A 17,857-nucleotide genomic window follows, 5' to 3' on the forward strand; every position below is an offset into this window, starting at 1 on the left:
GGCACAAACAAACACAAAAATGTAAAGCGATTATACTTCATAAAAAAAATAAAGGACTTCCCTCCTGCTGAAACCGCAACCCTAACATCATAACGCTGATAACCAACAGGCAACTGCTAACAAACGTCTGACTATGTTGCGGTCATTGTCGTGCCTCTAAGAGGTGGGTGGAAACATAATTTTTATCGATGAAGAAACGGAGGCCCATAGACATTGAACACCGTGTTCCAGGTCACAGAGTGAGTGAAAAACTCAGGAAAGCTGACTCTAGGGTCAATGAGCTTGCCCACCATGCTATTCTGTTTTGAGGATGGAGTTCCCCTTGCTCTGGTTGACAAAACCCACGGGAAGATGTCTTCCTGGCAGCCCACTGGCCTTATCTCTTCCAAGTATGGTTCCAGAGGAGACCTGTCAAGACGATTATCTCTGGAGCCTGTCTTTGAGCCTCCTTTGTCTTTCTTCCCCTCTAAGTTCTCTCCTGGGATAACTACACTCATTCGTAGGACTCCAAAGGGACCGATATCTGATGATGCCCTCAACCCGTGTGTCTAAGGACATACACTCTCCAAGATACCAACACAATCTTTCAACATTCCGATGGCCATCGTGTCTCTTCAAGTCAACTTGCTGTTCCCCTGTATTTGGAATCTCTGGGTTAATCTCCACCCCTGCTGCTTTGATGCAGGTCCTCATTACTGCACCTTCCAGCTCTGGATGTTAAGTGTTCAGTCGCTCAGTCGTGTCTGACTCTGCGACTCCGTGAACTGCAGCACGCCAGGCTTCCCCGTCCATCACCAACTCCTGGAGCTTGCTCAAATTTATGTCCATTGATTCCGTGATGCCACCCAGCCATCTTAACCAACAATCACATCTTTGGTGAGTGTTCCTGAATGTATCCTTTGGTCCAGTTTTTAATCCCATCAATTCTTCTGCAGGGCAGCTGCACAAACTCTAAAGGCCACTCTGATCAAGGTACTCACAGGATGGCAAGTATCTCGGTGCCCTCCTCCCCTAAAAAAATCTTCAGCAAGAAGCTCTTTCAATATTTACTGCTTCCTGGGACTTCTCTGGGGGCCCAGTGGCTAAGACTTTGTGCTCCCAATGCAGGGGGTCCCAGGTTCAATCCCGTGTCAAGGAACTAGACCCCATATGCTACATCTAAAAGCTCACATGCCACAGCTAAAGATCCTACATGCAACTAACACCCAGCACAACCAAATAAATAAGTGATTTTTTTTTCTTTGAAAAATAAAAGATGTGTCCCTTCCCTTCCCCTTAATTTTGCTTCCTTGCCATTTCTGCCAAGTATCTGTCATGCCGCGTCACAAACTGCAATTGTACTAAATTCTCTGCACCCCTCAGAACAGGACTCGTTACACTTTGCCACTGTTGAGCCAGCCATGTGGGATCAAACCCATACCCCCTGCAATGGAAAGAGACATCTATGGATCACCTGGGAAGACCTTCCCCAAGCATTTCTGAATAAATCTATGTGTCTAGAAGCTCAATAAGGGGCTAGGTCAATTTCTACAACTAAGGAAGAGTATAACTATTTTCTCTTTATTTGCCCAGAAGTGGTTGAAGAATCTGGGTGGGGGGAATGTACTAATAAACTTAGGAAGCCATTCGAGGGCGTAATATTTTGAATAACCCTCTGCTTATGGCATTTTAAATCTCACTCAAACCCTCTCCTTCCTGCAATAGTCTTAAAACCGTCCTTCAAAATTGATTGATGTGGCTCTCTTATTCCTAAAATTCATCAAGCAGTTAGGAACATATTTATAAATAGGTTCCATCGCAGGCCTTTTACTGCACACAATAAGTAAGATATCATCCATTTTCCACGCCCAGAGGGCTGAATGATCATTTGTGAAAGCAATCGCCCCTTGAATATGGCTTCTAATAATCCTGTCCATCAATCATGTATTTTTTTTTCTTAATTCATCCACACACCATTTTAAATGCAAACACAGTTCACCTTCCCAATATCTATGAAAATGAAATCCCATCACAGATGAAAATTTATAGCCCTGGCTCATAAGAGTTCAGAGAGCAATATTCCCAATAGTTAAATCTCTCCAACACAGTTAAATAAAGTGAAGTGAGAAGTCTAATTGGCTGTTTCCACTCAGCCAAGGAGTCTTCACGGCTCTTATTCACTGTCAAGTGAGAATCACCAGGTGCCCGCCTTGGCAGCCTAACGGATATTGAGCTAAGAACTGGGAATGACACAGAAAAGAAAGATTAATTCAAAAAGATGTGTGTGCGAGTGTTCACTGCAGCACTATTTACAATAACCAAGACATGGAAGCAACCTAAATGTCCATCGACAGAGGAATGGATAAAGATGTGGTGTGTGTGCATATTTATGTCTTCCATGGTGGCTTATATGGTGAAGAATCTGTTTGCAATGCAGGAGACCTGGGTTTGACTTCAGAGTTGGGAAGATCTCTTGGATCCCTTGGCATGGCAACCCACTCCAGCATCCTTGCCTGGAGAACCCCATGGACAGAGGAGCCTGGCTGGCTACAGTCCATGGGGTCGCAGAGCCTGGGAACGATCGAGCAAATATATATTCAGCAGAATGATTTCCAGGTGGCGCTAGTGCTAAAGAATTCACTTGCTGAAGCAGGAGACATGAGAGATGTGGGTTCAAGTCCTGGGTGGGGAAGATCCCCTGAAGGACACGGCAACCCACTCCAGCAATTTTGCCCAGAGAATTCCATGGACAGAGGAGCCTAGTGGGCTACAGCCCACAGGGTCGCAAAGAGGTGGACATGACTGAAGTGAGTCAGCAGATATGTTCATGGGGACATGTACATTCACACACACATGCACACACATATAGACTGCAGACGGTGATTGCAGCCGTGAAATTAAAAGAGGCTTGCTCCTTGGAAGGAAAGTTATGACCAAGCTAGACAGCATATTAGAAAGCAGAGACATTACTTTGCCAACAAAGGTCCATCTCGTCAAGGCTATGGTTTTTCCAGTAATCACATATGGATGTGAGAGTTGGACAGTGAAGAAAGCTGAGCGCTGAAGAATTGATGCTTTTGAACTGTGGTGTTGGAGAAGACTCGTGAGAGTCCCTTGGATGGCAAGGAGATCCAAGCAGTCCATCCTAAAGGAAATCGGTCGTGAGTGTTCATTGGAAAGACTGATGTTGAAGCTGAAACTCCAATACTTTGGCCACCTCATGCGAAGAGCTGACTCATTGGAAAAGACCCTGATGCTGGGAAAGATTGAGGGCAGGAGGAGAAGGGGACGACAGAGGATGAGATGGTTGGATGGCATCACTGACTCAATGGACATGAGTTTGAGTGAACTCTGGGAGTTGGTGATGGACAGGGAGGCCTGGCGTGCTGCAATTCATGGGGTCACAAAGAGTCAGACACGACTGAGCGACGGAACTGAACTGTTAACTGATTCACATTGCTGAATACCAGAAACTAACACAATATTGTAAATAAACTGTACTCCAGTAGATTAAAAAAGATCACTATAGAAAGAGATGTGAGATATACAAATATAAATATATGTGTATATATATAATGGAATATTAGTCATATAAAAGAATGACAAATGCCATTTGCAGCGACATGGATGGACGTAGAGATGATCATACCCAGTGAAATTAGAGAAACACGATATGGTACCGCTTGCAGGTGGAATCTAAAATGTGATATGAATGAACTTATCTATGAAATAGAGACAGAATCACAGACACAGAGGGGTTGGGGGAGGGTGAGATTGGAAGTCTGAGATTACAGAATGCAAACTAGTATATACAGATGGATAACCAAGGCTGTGTACAGCACAGCAAACTACATTCGATATCTTGTAATAACCTATAACGGAAAACTGAAAGTGAGTTGTGAAAGTGAAAGTCGCTCAGTGGTGTCTGACTCTTTGTGACAGTCCATGGGATTCTCCAGGCCAGAACACTGAAGTGGGTAGCCTTTCCCTTCTCCAGGGGATCTTTCCGAGCCAGGAATTGAACCAGGATCTCCCGCCTTGCAGGTGGATTCTTGAGCAACTGAGCTATCACGGAAGCCCTTAATGGAAAAGAATATGAAATATATCTATATAGATCTCTGTATATATGTGTGTGTGGTCTGCTGTGCTTCGTCGTTCAGTCATGTCTGACTCTCTGCGACCCCATGGGGTCGCAAAGAGTCGGGCACGACTGAACGATTAACACTTACCCACTGACAAGCATCCTCTGGGCGTGCAGAGATGGACGGGGGTGGATGTGTGCCTGTATCCCTGGGGAGGTGCGTGCAGTAGGCAGCAGGCAGACGGATGCATGCCGTTATTTTAACCCGATCCGCGTAATCACAGCTTGACAACCCAAGCTCCATCCAACCCTTTCTCCTAATGCCTTCGCAAACCCCAGGGTAATTCAGTCCCACCCACTCCCCTGCCTCCCCGGGGCCACCTCCATGGCAGTGATTACAGGTTTTGATGAAGATAAAGCATGTCTGGGTCTTTCTATTGAACAAGCTATCATTAGCCTGGCCACAAAGGTATCGCTCTCCCCAGAGCCAAAGGTCAGTGGACCTTGGGAGTGATGGATCTCTTTTCGCCTGGATGCAGGCGCTTGCTTGGCAAATATTAAATAGCTTCTCAGAGCCACTGAGAAGGTTTCTAATTGCAGGCAGGCTGTCTCTGAAGAATAATGTGCAAGGCAGAGAGAGCACAGAGACAGATTTTGTGCACAGCAAAATAATATACAGCAGGGGAAACCGCTAGTCAGACATTACCTAGCTCCACAAAGTATCAGTTCAGTTTAGTTCACTAGGCTCCGTCGTGTCTGACTGTTTGCAACCCCATGGAATGCAATACACCAGGCTTCCCCGTCCATCACCAACTCCCGGAGCTTGCTCGAACTTATGTCCATTGAGTCAGTGATGCCATCCAACCATCTCATCCTCTGTCGTCCCCTTCTCCTCCCACATTCAATCTTCCTATTTCGTAATTACCAGTGATGAAAACGGTTGTTATTTACAAGGTCATCTCACAGCTCCCTTCACAAATGTCTGTTCATGCAAAGGAAGTAATTGCACTCAAGTTAAACAGCTTAGCAGTGGATCGTGGTTTAACATGATACGACCCCATGTGCAGTAGGCAGCATCTTTTTCTTTTCCTTAAAACAATAAGCCAGCATTTCCCCGGTGGTCCAGTGGTTAAGACTGTCCTCTTCCACTGCAGGGAGCATGATATTTATTCTCTGATGGAGGAAGTTTCCCTTGCTGAGAGGGGCCGCAAAAAAAAAAAAAAAAAGCGAGAAACCTTTTATAAAAGGTACAGGACAATGCAATTATCTTAGATAATAAAGATAATGCAATTTTAAAAATATGAAGACTGTATAATAAAGCATAGATATAAAATAATGTATCTTTTCAGTGATTTTTTTTTTAAAGGAGGTTATTGAGAAGAGAAAATCTGATTTTTGTTATGGACAGGGTGTGAGGTGATTGCGTGACTCTGAGCATTCAGCTGCTCCAAAAAATATACTCTCAACTCTAAAATTCTAATATCCTCACTTATAAAACAATAGGCTTGAAATGAATGCTGGAAAGTTCTGTGATTTACGGGGAATTCAATGGGACCTGGGCACTACACTAAGAAATATAAATATGTTAGATATAGGTGTTCGTATAATGCCATTTGGTATATTGGGGCTTCCTTAGTGGCTTGGATGGTAAAAGCATCCACCTGCAATGTATGAGACCCGGCTTCGATCCCCGGGTCGGGAAGATCCCCCGGAGAAGGAAATAGCAACCCAATCCAGTATTCTTGCCCGGAGAATCCCATGGACAGAGGCGCCTGGCGGGCTGCAGTCCACGGGGTCGCAGAGTGGGACATGACTGAGCGACTGACACTTTCAGTTTCACAGGTCAGAGGTGAACCTATGCTGACACAAGAGAGGGTCCAGGTGTGCACGCTGGATTCCTGCGTAGGACGATGGGCGTGTGTGTGTGTGTGTGTGGCTGCGTTCATTTTCTGATACTATGCATAGATTCCTGGGTGTCCCACTGACCTTTCCATAAATCTGCTATTCTTCTCACATTCCCCTGCACAGACCTTTGATATATATATTTTTTGATGGCATTTCTAGAAGGGAGGCACGGAAATCTATGACATCTTCTTCCAGTTAACCTCCTACGTAAGGGATTTCCCCTCCTTTGCTTTCGGCACTAGGATAGCATTCTCTCAGCACACATCACGAAAGCATGTCATAGCTAAGTCACTTCCTTGAAGGTCTGTTACATATTCGGTGCTACTGAAGTTTCGTAGCTCTTTTTTAAATTTTTTTTTAAATGTGGACCAATTTAAAGTCTTTATTGAATTTTTTTACAATGTCATTTCTGTTTTGTGGGGGGGTTTTTGTTTTTTTGGGGTTTTTTTGGTCATGAGGCATGCAGGATCTGGTTCTCTGCTGCTGAATGAGATGGTGGGATGGCATCACGGACCCGATGGGCATAAGTCTGAGTAAGCTCCGGGAGCTGGTGACGGACAGGGAGGCCTGGCGTACTGCCGTCCATGGGGTTGCAAGTAGTCGGACAAGACTGAGCGAGTGAACTGACTGATATGAAGGCTGATGACCCCCCAACACAATCAGGTTCTTGGCTTTAAAAAAAAAAAAGATACAGGACTTCCCCTGGTGGTCCAGAGGTTAGGGCAGCACACTTTCAGTGCACAGGTGTGGGTTCAATTCCCTGGTTGGGGAACTAAGATCCCACATGTCATGAAGCATGACCAAACAGTTAAAAAAATTTTTTTTCTTTAGAAAATGCTGAATAATAGTTATTTCCTGCATCTACTTTTTGCATAATCATATCTATGGTAATATCAATAATATAATCACATCAATGGTAATAAATACCTATCACATGCACTGTCTTTTCTTCAAAAAAAAATTTTTTTTTTACTGAAGTATATCTGATTGACAATGTTGTGTTCAGTTCAGTTCTGTCGCTCAGTCGTGTCTGACTCTCTGTGACCCCAGGGACTGCAGCACGCCAGGCCTCCCTGTCCATCACCAGCTCCTGAAGCTTGCTCAAACGCATGTCCATCGAGTCGGTGACGCCATCCAGCCATCTCAGCCTGTGTTGTGTTAGTGTCTGTTATAATAGCAAAGTGATTCAGTTTTATATATAGGGCTTCCCTGATAGCTCGGATGGTAGAGAATCCGCCAGCAATGCTGGAGACCTGGGTTTGATCCCTGCATTGCGAAGATACCCTGGAGAAGGGAACGGCTATCTGCTCGAGTATTCTGGCCTGGAAAATCCCATGGACTGTATAGTATAGTTTTATATATATATATTTTTTATATATATTATTCACATATATTATTCATATATATATTATTCATATATATTATTACATATATATATTAATGGTTTTGTATGTATATTATTCTTTTCCAAATTGTTTTCCACTATGGTTTATTACAAAATATTGGATATAGTTCTCTGGGCTATACAGTAGCACCTTGTTTATCTATTTTACATATAGTGGCATGTATCTGATAATCCTAAACTCCTAATTTTATCCTGCCCTCTCTTTCCCCTTTGGGAGCCATAAGTTTATTTCCTCTGTCTGTGCATCTGTTTCAGTTTTGTAAATAAATTCATTTGTCTCATATTTTAGATCCCACATAGAAGTCATATCATAAAGACATCTCTCTGTCTCTGTCTGACTGACTTCACTCGGTATGATCATTTCTGGGTCCATCCACGTTGCTGCAAATGGCATTATTTCATTCTTTCTGTATGGCTGAGTAATATTCCATTGCATGTACATACCACATCTTCTTTATCCATTCCTCTGTCGGTGGACACTGAGGTTCTTTCCGTGTCCTGGGTACTGTAAGAGGTGCTGCTGTGAACATTGGGAGGTGTGTATCTTTTTCAATCAGAGTCAAACAGGCAATCCTATGTTGTTACATAACCATGTAGCGATTTAAGAGTGAAAGGGATGGAATATCAAAGCCCACGTTTTCATCTCAGCGCTTCTGTTGGACGACCCTCAAGACTTTGGACGGTTTTAGACAATTTGATGCTTCTGTGGCTCACTTTCCTCAGATATTAAAAGGGAAGGATGACAGGACTTTTCTTAAGATGTTACAAATGGCATAATACATATCGAATGCTTTGACTGTATTTTAAACACACGCGTCTTGTTTACGGGCTTCCCCGGTGACCCAGATGGTAAAGAGTCTGCCTCTGATGCAGGAGACCCAGGTTCGATCCGTGAGTGAGGACTACCCAAAGAGACTTAACACATATCTTGTTTATTATTTTTATAGAGGAGATCCTGACAGAGAGAGTTTCCATTGTTTGTCAGTTTTCTCAGGGACAAAAAACGAAAACTAAAACCAAAAAACGGCTACGTGGAAAGAGAGTAAATTCCTGCCATTGAGTCTCAGAGAATTCCTTGAAACCTTTAAAGGCAGAGAAGAGAGATAATATTGAACCCAACGGACTCACACTTGTTAGGGGCGATTATTCTTGCCAGATGCAATTTGAGTCCCTGTTATGATCAAATAATAGAAACCCTTTTTATTATTAAATTTTTACTCTGGATATAGTCCTCCCAAAAGGGGGGAAAATACCATTACAGAAGATAGCATTATCATTTAGATACAAAATAAAATACTATATACACGACTTGGCAATAAGCTCACAGCAGTTGTTATGCATTAAAATAAAAAGCAAAAAAAAAAAATCACTGTTTCCAAATAATGATTACTTGCAAAGTACAGTTTTGTGTTTTTTGCTTATTTTTTTTAAAGTAATTGTCCTTTTGAGAGAATGATTAAATTTAATCATGTTCCATACTTTGTAATGTTTCAACAAGGGATCAGGATTTCCCTAAAGGGCATATCTTGGGCTAAATTGTTTATCTATAATTTGTCCTCAAAATGATCTAACAAAGGAAAAATGTGTTCTGTTGAATTTCCTATTTAAATGACTCCTGAATTTCTTAGGGCAATGACATTATACTGAAGTTTCATTCTAGGATTCAGATGTGTACAGACACATGGGTAGGCATGCACAACGCTGGCCATTAAGTTAATTTTTAAACTATGTCTGACTTTCCTTTTAGACATCCTTTCACCACAGCTTTGAGGTGTCTCTCTCTTTCTCTTTTCTTGGCTGAGATGGGTCTTAGCTTTGGTACAGGAGCTCTTAACTCGTGGTGCGCAGACTCCCTAAGGCAGGCAGCTGCCCCGTAAGGCAAGGTCGGTACCTACCCCGTATGGGTTAGCTGCCCTCTAAGGCAGGGAGCTGCCCCCTAGCATGTGGGATCTTAGCTCCCCGACCAGGGATCCAACCCGCGTCCCCTGCACTGGAAGGGAAGCCCATGATGTCTCTTCAAAGCCCCCTTCCTCTTATCTCCACACTGAGCCATCACCGCACTTAAAACATCAATCATTCAGCAAAAGGGAAGGAGCCAAGGCATTGAAACGGGAAACTCTGTACTTAACGTTAGTTACTGTCGTGGTGATGGGATAATGCTATTTTTGTCTTCATGTTGTCGACATTTCAAAAGTGTTCCACTTTCGATTTACCTTTTAAAATAAAAAACCTATTTTCTTCCCCTTTTATACGCTGTCTTCATCCGGCAGTTACAGGATTTTTGCCATATTATGATCACTTAGCATTAATGCACGTTTTCCCTCGAATTCTTTAGAAAATATTAACTTATACTTACACAAAAAAATCAAGGGCTGTTTTTTCGCTAATGATAGAATATTCTGTATCAATTAATAACTGCTTTCTTAAACATATAATATCTATATCCTATAATACTATCTATCTATAACCTATATACACTATAACCTATATCTATATACTATATATAGTATCTATAACCTATAATAATGTATATAATATTATATACTGTTGTACAATGTTATATACCATAGTATATATACTATGGTATAATAACCTATAATGCTATATATAATATAATATCATAATGTATTTACAACCTGTGCATTTTTTTACCTAAACACATTTTGGCCACTAATTTCATTATAATTTTTAACGTTCGTGGCATTTTATTTTTTTAAATTTATATGGGAGTATAGTTAATTGACAATGTTACATTAGCTGCAGGCCTACAACAAAGTGATTCAGTTACACATATACATGTATCTACTATCTTTCAAAATATTTAACCACATAGGCTGCTACATAATATTTATCAGAGCTCCCTGTGTTATATAGCAGGTCCTGTTGGCTGTCCATTTTATGCACAGTGGCGTGTATATGTGATGTCCCAAGTGGACATCAAAGTGAATCCGCCACACATATACATGTATCTATTCTTTCTCAGATTCTTTTCCCATGGAGGTTATAACATAATAGTGAGCCGAGTTCCCTGTGCTATAGAGCAGGTCCTTGATAGCCACTGTATTTTGCAAAATAACCTCTTCTCTTGCTTTTTCTAGGTGCTTGGGAATACCTAACATAGAGTACAAACCATCTTTCCAAGAAATTATAAGTATTAATTAAAAGGAAACTGTCTCTTTCACGTACACTCTTTATTCAGGATATACCCTTTTGCCAGGCACCAAAAAGACTTTGTCTCTTCCGACTTTATGCTGAGAAGGTATACAGTGAGAAAGCAGGAGAGATGCCAGTAACATTTACCAAAAAAGTCAGAGAACCTGGTGCCAACATGCCTGGGAAGAATCCAGAATATGAATAAAAATTATTAGCTTTTTTGGGGGGAAAAATTAATAAGAAAATCTATACAAGTTTTGGTTCACAGCAAACCCTGGCTTCACCATACAACTTATAAAAATGATTGTGATCTTTTTTAACAAGGGTGCAGATAATCAGTGCTACTGGCTCTGGGGGCCAGATGGTCAGTTCTGAACTGATAAGATAAAAGCAGACGTTGGCCACTTCCCAGGTGGCACAGTAGTAAAGAATCTACCTGTCAATGCAGGCTATGTGGGTTCTATCCCTGGATCAGGAAGATCCCCTGGAGGAGGGAATGGCAACCCACTCTGGTATTCTTGCCTGGAGAATCCCATGGACAGAGGAGCCTGGCGGGTTACAGTCCATGGGATTGCAGAGAGTTGGATGCAACTGAGCAACTAACACAGATATTGGCCCCATTCAAAAGAATGTATCTGGATTTCACTAAAACTTTACAAAAACAGGTCAGAGGGCGTGTGTGTGTAGTTGATCAACCTCTTCAATAGATGCCACCTAAGAAGGGAGAGAGTTCCTTGCACTGCAAAGGCATCAAGCCAGTCCATCCTATAGGAAATCAACCCTGAATATTCATTGGCAGCACCAATGCTGAAGCTGAAGGTCCAATCCTTTGGCCACCTGATGCAAAGAGTTGACTCATTGGAAAAGACTCTGATGCTGGGAAAGGCTGAGGGCAGGAGGAGAAGGGGACGACAGAGGGTGAGATGGTTGGATGGCATCACCGACTCAATGGACATGAGTTTGAGCAAGGTCCCGGAGATGGTGAAGGACAGGGAAGCCTTGGTGTGCCGCTGTCCGTGGGGTCGCAAAGGGTCGGACACGACTGAGCGACTCAACAGCAACAACAAGGAAGAGCATCCCCGGAGAAGGGCATGGCAGTCCACTCCAGTATTCTGGCCTAGAAAATCCCACGGACAGAGGGGCCTGGTGGGTGACAGCGCACAGGGTCACAGACAGTCGGACCCGACTGAACGGCAAACACACACGCGAGAGTTGTGCAAACAGATTTCTCGCCATTTACGCAAAGCTGATGCTTCAGGTGAAAGCAACCACCACGATAAGAGGCCAACAAACCAAAAAAAAAAAAAACAAAAAAACTGAAAATATCTCCAACCTTCCAGAGGAGGACGGGGGTGGTTCTTAACCCCTGGGATCTCCCACCCATTCCTGTCTCTGCTTCCCCGTATCCAGGGAGAGCGTACAGATTCCAGGATGCTCGGTGCACAAGCGTGCAGAAAGCCATTGGTGGTGCAGAGTTTTCCCAAGAGAGAACTTCACTCTCGGTGGTACAGATGGATCTGCTTGCAGGGCAGGAATAGAGATGCAGAGAAGGGGTGTGTGGGCATAGTAGGAGAAGGAGAGGGTGGGATGGACAGAGAGAGTAACACTGACATATATACACAACCACGTGTAAAACAGGCAGCGAGACGGAAGCTGCTCTCTAACACAGGGAGCTCAGCTCGGGGCTCTGTGATGACCTAGAGGGGTGTGGGGTGGGAGCGAGGCTCAGGAGGATGGGGATACATGTCAGTGATTCTATGAATGTCGTATCATTATATGGTATGACTCTATGTCACATCGTTGATCCACCAGTCCATCCTAAAGGAAATCAACCCTGAATATTCACCAGAAGGACTGATGCTGAAGCTGAAGGTCCAATCCTTTGGCCGCCTGATGCAAAGAGTTGACTCACTGGAAAAGACCCTGATGCTGGGAAAGATTGAGGGCAGGAGGAGAAGGGGACGACAGAGGATGAGATGGTTGGATGGCATCACTGACTTGATGGGCATGGGTTTGAGCAACCGCCGGGAGACGATGAAGGACATGGGAAGCCTTGGAGTGCTGCAGTCAGTCCATGGGGTCCAAATGGTTGGACATGCATTAGTGATGGAACAGGATCCAATCTGGAGGACCCTGAAACATGGGCGTAAACTGAGGAGGAAAAAGCCATGGCTCATGGCTGAAGCAGCAGCAAGTTCAACAGCTGACCCTACATGAGCATCACTGACCTCCTGGATAAGTGTCCATGATCACCACAACTAAAGAGGCTGAAAGGTAAAGACCGAAATCCAGGTACAGTGTGATAAATCCATAGGTATGCCTTGGAATATGTTCACTAGATAGATCCAGAAACATTTAACGTGTTTTGTTTTTGCTTTTGTTACTGTATTGAGCAGTTTGTATAAGTTGCAATTCTTATCTCACATAAATAGCATGCTTTAAATATTGCTATTTGATGATTTGACTACGTGTGGTGTACGTGCTAAGTCATTTCAGTCGTGTCCAAGTCTGTGCGACCCCATGGACTGCAGCCCGCCAGGCTCCTCTGTCCATGGGATTCTCCAGGCAAGAATACTGGAGTGGGTTGCCATGCCCTCCTCCAGGGGATCTTCCAGACTCAGGGATCGAACCCGAGTCTCTTGAGTCTCCTGCGTTGGCAGGTGGGTTCTTTACCACTAGCATCACCTGGGAAGCCCTGAAATGACTATACTTCTTAATTATCCAGGTTGCCCCTGTGGAATCCAGCCCCGGGGTGCATTTTTGGAAGACAGCCTGTAACTAAGCAAGTGGGATGAAAGAAATCATAGAAACAGGTCAGGTTTTAAAAATTAAATTTTATTCTATGAGTTCAGGGAAGCTAAACCAGCACAAAATGAAATCCTAGGCCAAAAAAAAAAGAAAAAAAAGAATTGGAAAATGAGTTTTAGCCTCAGGGGAAATATCAGAAAATGACTAATGTGAGGAAGAAATCCACAGCTCAGATGGAGAGAGTGGGGCAAGGAAAAAAGGAACGGAAATCACTAATCAAAAACGTACGACCCAGTCTTCAATAATGAATAAACTGTAAACAGGAAACTACTGTCATCTGTGTATGTTGTGGTTAAAAATAAAAAAAGAGAGAGACAAGTATTGAAGAGTAAAAGGAAATAGATAATACAAGAGAGGTGATTGTATTTGTCAAGCTAGGTGAGATTTTGGCTACTTGGGAGAGACATGGAGAAGGTTCCTTTCATCGACCTCTGCCAGATGGTTCTATTACTTGTGGTTAAAGACAGTTTGGCTTTCCTAGGTGGCCCAGCAGTAAAGAATCCACCTGTCAATGCAGGATTCGTGGTTTCAATCTCTGGGCCACGAAGATCCCCTGGAGAAGGAAATGGCTACCCACTGCAGTCTTCTTGCCTGGAGAATCCCACGGACAGAGGAGCCTGGCGGGCTAAAGTCCATGGGGTCAGAAAGAGTCGGACACAACTGAGCATGCAGTCTTTTGCACCAGCAGTCTACTGGTCTCAACAAAGAACAAATACATCTCTTTTCCTTTTAGACAGTGAAAGTGAAAGTCAGTCGTGTCCAACTCTTTGCAACCCCATGAACTATATAGCTCATGGAATTCTCTGGGCCAGAATACTGGAGTGGGTAGCCTTTCCCTTCTCCAGGGGATCTTCCCAACCCAGGGATTGAATCCAGGCCTCCCACATTGCAGGCCGATTCTTTACCAGCTGAGCTATCAAGAAGTCCTCCTTTTAGACCGATGTCAAATAAATGGAAACAGTGACAGGTTTTATTTTCTTAGGCTCCAAAATCACCATGGATGGTGACCGCAGCCATGATATGAAACCATGCTTGCTTCTTGGAAGGAAAGCCAGGACAAACCTGGGCAGTGTATTAAAAAGCAGAACCATGACATTGCTAACAAAGGTCCGTCTAGCCAAAGCTGTGGTTTTTCCAGTAGTCACGTATGGATGTGAGAGCTGGACTATAAAGAAAGCTGAGTGCCAAAGAATTGATGCTTTGGAACTGTGGTGTTGGAGAAGACTCTTGAGAGTCCCTTGGACTGCAAGGAGATCCAACCAGTCCATCCTGAAGGACATAGTCATGACTATTCATTGGAAGGATGGATGCTGAAGCTGAAGCTCCACTACTCTGGCCATCTGATGTGAAGAGCCATTTCACTGGAAAAGACCTCGATGCTTGGAAGATTAAGGGAAGGATGAGAAGGGGGTGACAGAGGATGAGACGGTTGGATGGCCTCCCTGACTCAATGGAATGAGTCTGAGCAAACTTGGGGAGATGGTGAAGGACACGGAAGCCTGGTGTGTTGCAGTCAAACAGCTATAGGTTGCAAAGGGTCAAACAAAACTGAGGGACTGAACAACAACTCTTAGAACTGCCTTGCTATCCCACCTGAGAAATGGCCATCTGTCTTAGAACCTGCTATCTAGAAGAAGATTTTGGTAAGAGTAACATAAATCCAACCAAGTCTGTCCGCAGGGTTGCAAAGAGTCAGACACGAGCGAGCAACTAACATTCCACTTCATAGCTAGCTTTGACCAAAGATCGTTAAGACTTTCCTGTGCCTTGACACTCCTGGTGACCTTGCTGAATGTTCTGTATTCTTTTGATAACCAGGTGGTAAACATTTGGGAAAATGCTTCTAGTCCTTAGGGTTAATCCTTCAAACAGCCCAGGGTACACTAGAAAGACTTCTGAACTATTGAACGGGATAGCATTGGGAACAGTTTTGCACAGAACACTCGTGTTTCCTATTAGCTATTTGTACATTGCTACTCTTTCTTTGAGGGTCCAAAAAGGTGTATTTTATATCATCTGTGTTCATCTACTTTGCTTCTACCCTTCTGTTTGATAGTTGGACTATTTTTGTCTCTGTCTTCCATTCTCCGTGAATTCCTTCACATTCTATTTTTTTTTAACCATTCTCTTCCAATTTCCAGATTCTTTCTTAATCACTTCTAAACTATGTTTAATTCTGGTTATCAAAGTATACTGGACTTCTCTCATAGCTCGGTTGGTAAAGAATCCACCTGCAGTGCAGGAGACCCCAGTTCGATTCCTGGGTCAGGAAGATGCGCTGAAGAAGGGATAGGCTACCCACTCCAGGATTCTTGGGCTTCCCTTGTGGCTCAGCTGGTAAAGAATACACCTGCAATGTGGGAGACCTGGGTTCGATCCCTGGGTGAGGAAGATCCCCTGGAGACGGGAAAGGCTATCCAGTCCAGTATTCTGACCTGGAGAATTCCATGGATACAGTTCATGAGGTCATAAAGAGTCAGACATGACTTTTTTTTTTTTAAAAAAAACCAATTTCCAGATTCTTTCTTAGACACTTCTAAGCTATGTTTAATTCTGATTATCAAAGTATATATTAAAAAAATAAGATCTGTAGCTTTTCTTTCCAAGATATACATTTGGCTCCCTTTCAGATTTATTAATACCATCCATGAGTTCGCAAAGAGTCAGACATGACTTAGTGACTGAACAACAACATCATCTCAGTTTAATTCTTCCTCTTCTGTATTCATTTTTTTTTGATGAGCATATCATATTTTTAGCAATTAATCACTGTAATTACCATAGTGATTATCACCTTGTATTACAGAGTAAGGGTATGTGATGACACCAGTAAAGATCTTTCGAGCAGCTCACTCAGGTCTGATTTTGCACCTCAAGCATAAAACCTAATGGAAAGTTCTATGTGCAAACTTTTAATTTCCGCGTTTGATGCCTTGAGTCAGGCTATTATCACACACTGGAATCTCTTTGCTTCATTTTTTTTTTTTTAATTGAAACCTTCACTTGCCTCTCATCTTCAGATGAAATGCCCACACCCTGAAGAATTTATACCCACATCCTCCAAGGTTTAATTCATCGCTTCCTTTTTCCTTCATTGTATCTCGTATGTCTATTTCTTCTATTTTTTGGCCACACTGCACGACATCTCGGGATCTTGGTTCCCCCAACCAGGCATGGAACCCGTGTCCCCTGCAGTGGAAGCACAGCGTCTTAACCACTGGACTCCCAGGGAAGTCCCTTAGATGTCCATTTTTATAATTGGTTTGAACTCATCATTTATATATGACACTCTCGCTGAACACGGGCCAATCAGAGGAAGAAAGTACACAGGGGTGTTCTCCACCTGTCTGCTAAACACAAAACTTTCCACACAGCAGGAGTCTCCCGTGTTAGATGAATCGAATTCTAAGTCAAATAAATTCTTTTTGAAGTTGTTTAGGTATAATCTGAACCTTGGAGGATTTCAGTATTTTGAGTCGGAATTGGAAACAACAACAAAAAAAGAACACTATCTTTTTTGAGAGACATCTAAATATTTCTTCATCTAAATACATGACTAAAACAGATTAAATTATATATGTTTTGAAATATTCACACGGCAGAGACAAAGCTAGCATTTCCTTAAAAATTAAAGGAAGGAAGGGTGGGAAATGAATAATATAAAGAGATGGAAAATTATTATGTCATCAAATGAATTCATTTCAAGAAGCAAAACAACTCTATTGGAATTTTTAACACTTTACCCCCTCCTTGGTTTATATGATGGGATTGCCAGTGATGTGGGTTCACACCAAAGGCCATTTTACTTAGAAATTAGTATTGCCTTGTGCCAAAAAGGAAAATGTGCATGATGGAAATGAAAGCAAAAATAAACAAAAGGGACCTAATCAAACTTTCAAGCTTTGGCTCAGCAGAGGAAACCACAAACAAAGCGAAACAATCTGTGGACTGGGATAAAATATTAGCAACTTATGTGACCGAGTAGGGATTGATTTCCAGAATGCACAAACAGCTCACATAAAACTGAAGAACTAAAACAAAACAAAGCAATAGAAAAATTGGAGTTAAGACCTACACAGACATTTCTCTAAGGAAGACAGACAGATGGACAAGAGGCACATGAAAGATGCTCAACATGAGCAGAGAGAAATGCAAATCAAAACTATATTGAGACATCACCCCGCACTGGTCAGAATGGCCATCATCAAAAAGTCCACAAGTAGCAAATGCTGGAGAGGATTGGAGAAGAGAACCCTCCTGTCCTGCTGGGAGCAAGGGTAGAGCCACTGGGGAAAACAGAATGGATTTTTTTGTAAAATCTAGGTTTCCCTCATAGCTCAGTTGGTAAAGAATCTGCCTGTAATGCAGGAGACCCCGGTTCGATTTCTGAGTTGCTAAGATCCGCTGGAGAAGGGATAGGCTACCCACTCCAGTATTCTGGGGCTTCCTTCGTGGTTCAACTGGTAAAGAATCCGCCTGCAATGCGGGAGATCTGGGTTTGATCCCTGGGTTGGGAAGATCCCCTG

Source organism: Muntiacus reevesi, chromosome X (assembly GCF_963930625.1).
Source record: "Muntiacus reevesi chromosome X, mMunRee1.1, whole genome shotgun sequence".
Taxonomy (NCBI): domain Eukaryota; kingdom Metazoa; phylum Chordata; class Mammalia; order Artiodactyla; family Cervidae; genus Muntiacus; species Muntiacus reevesi.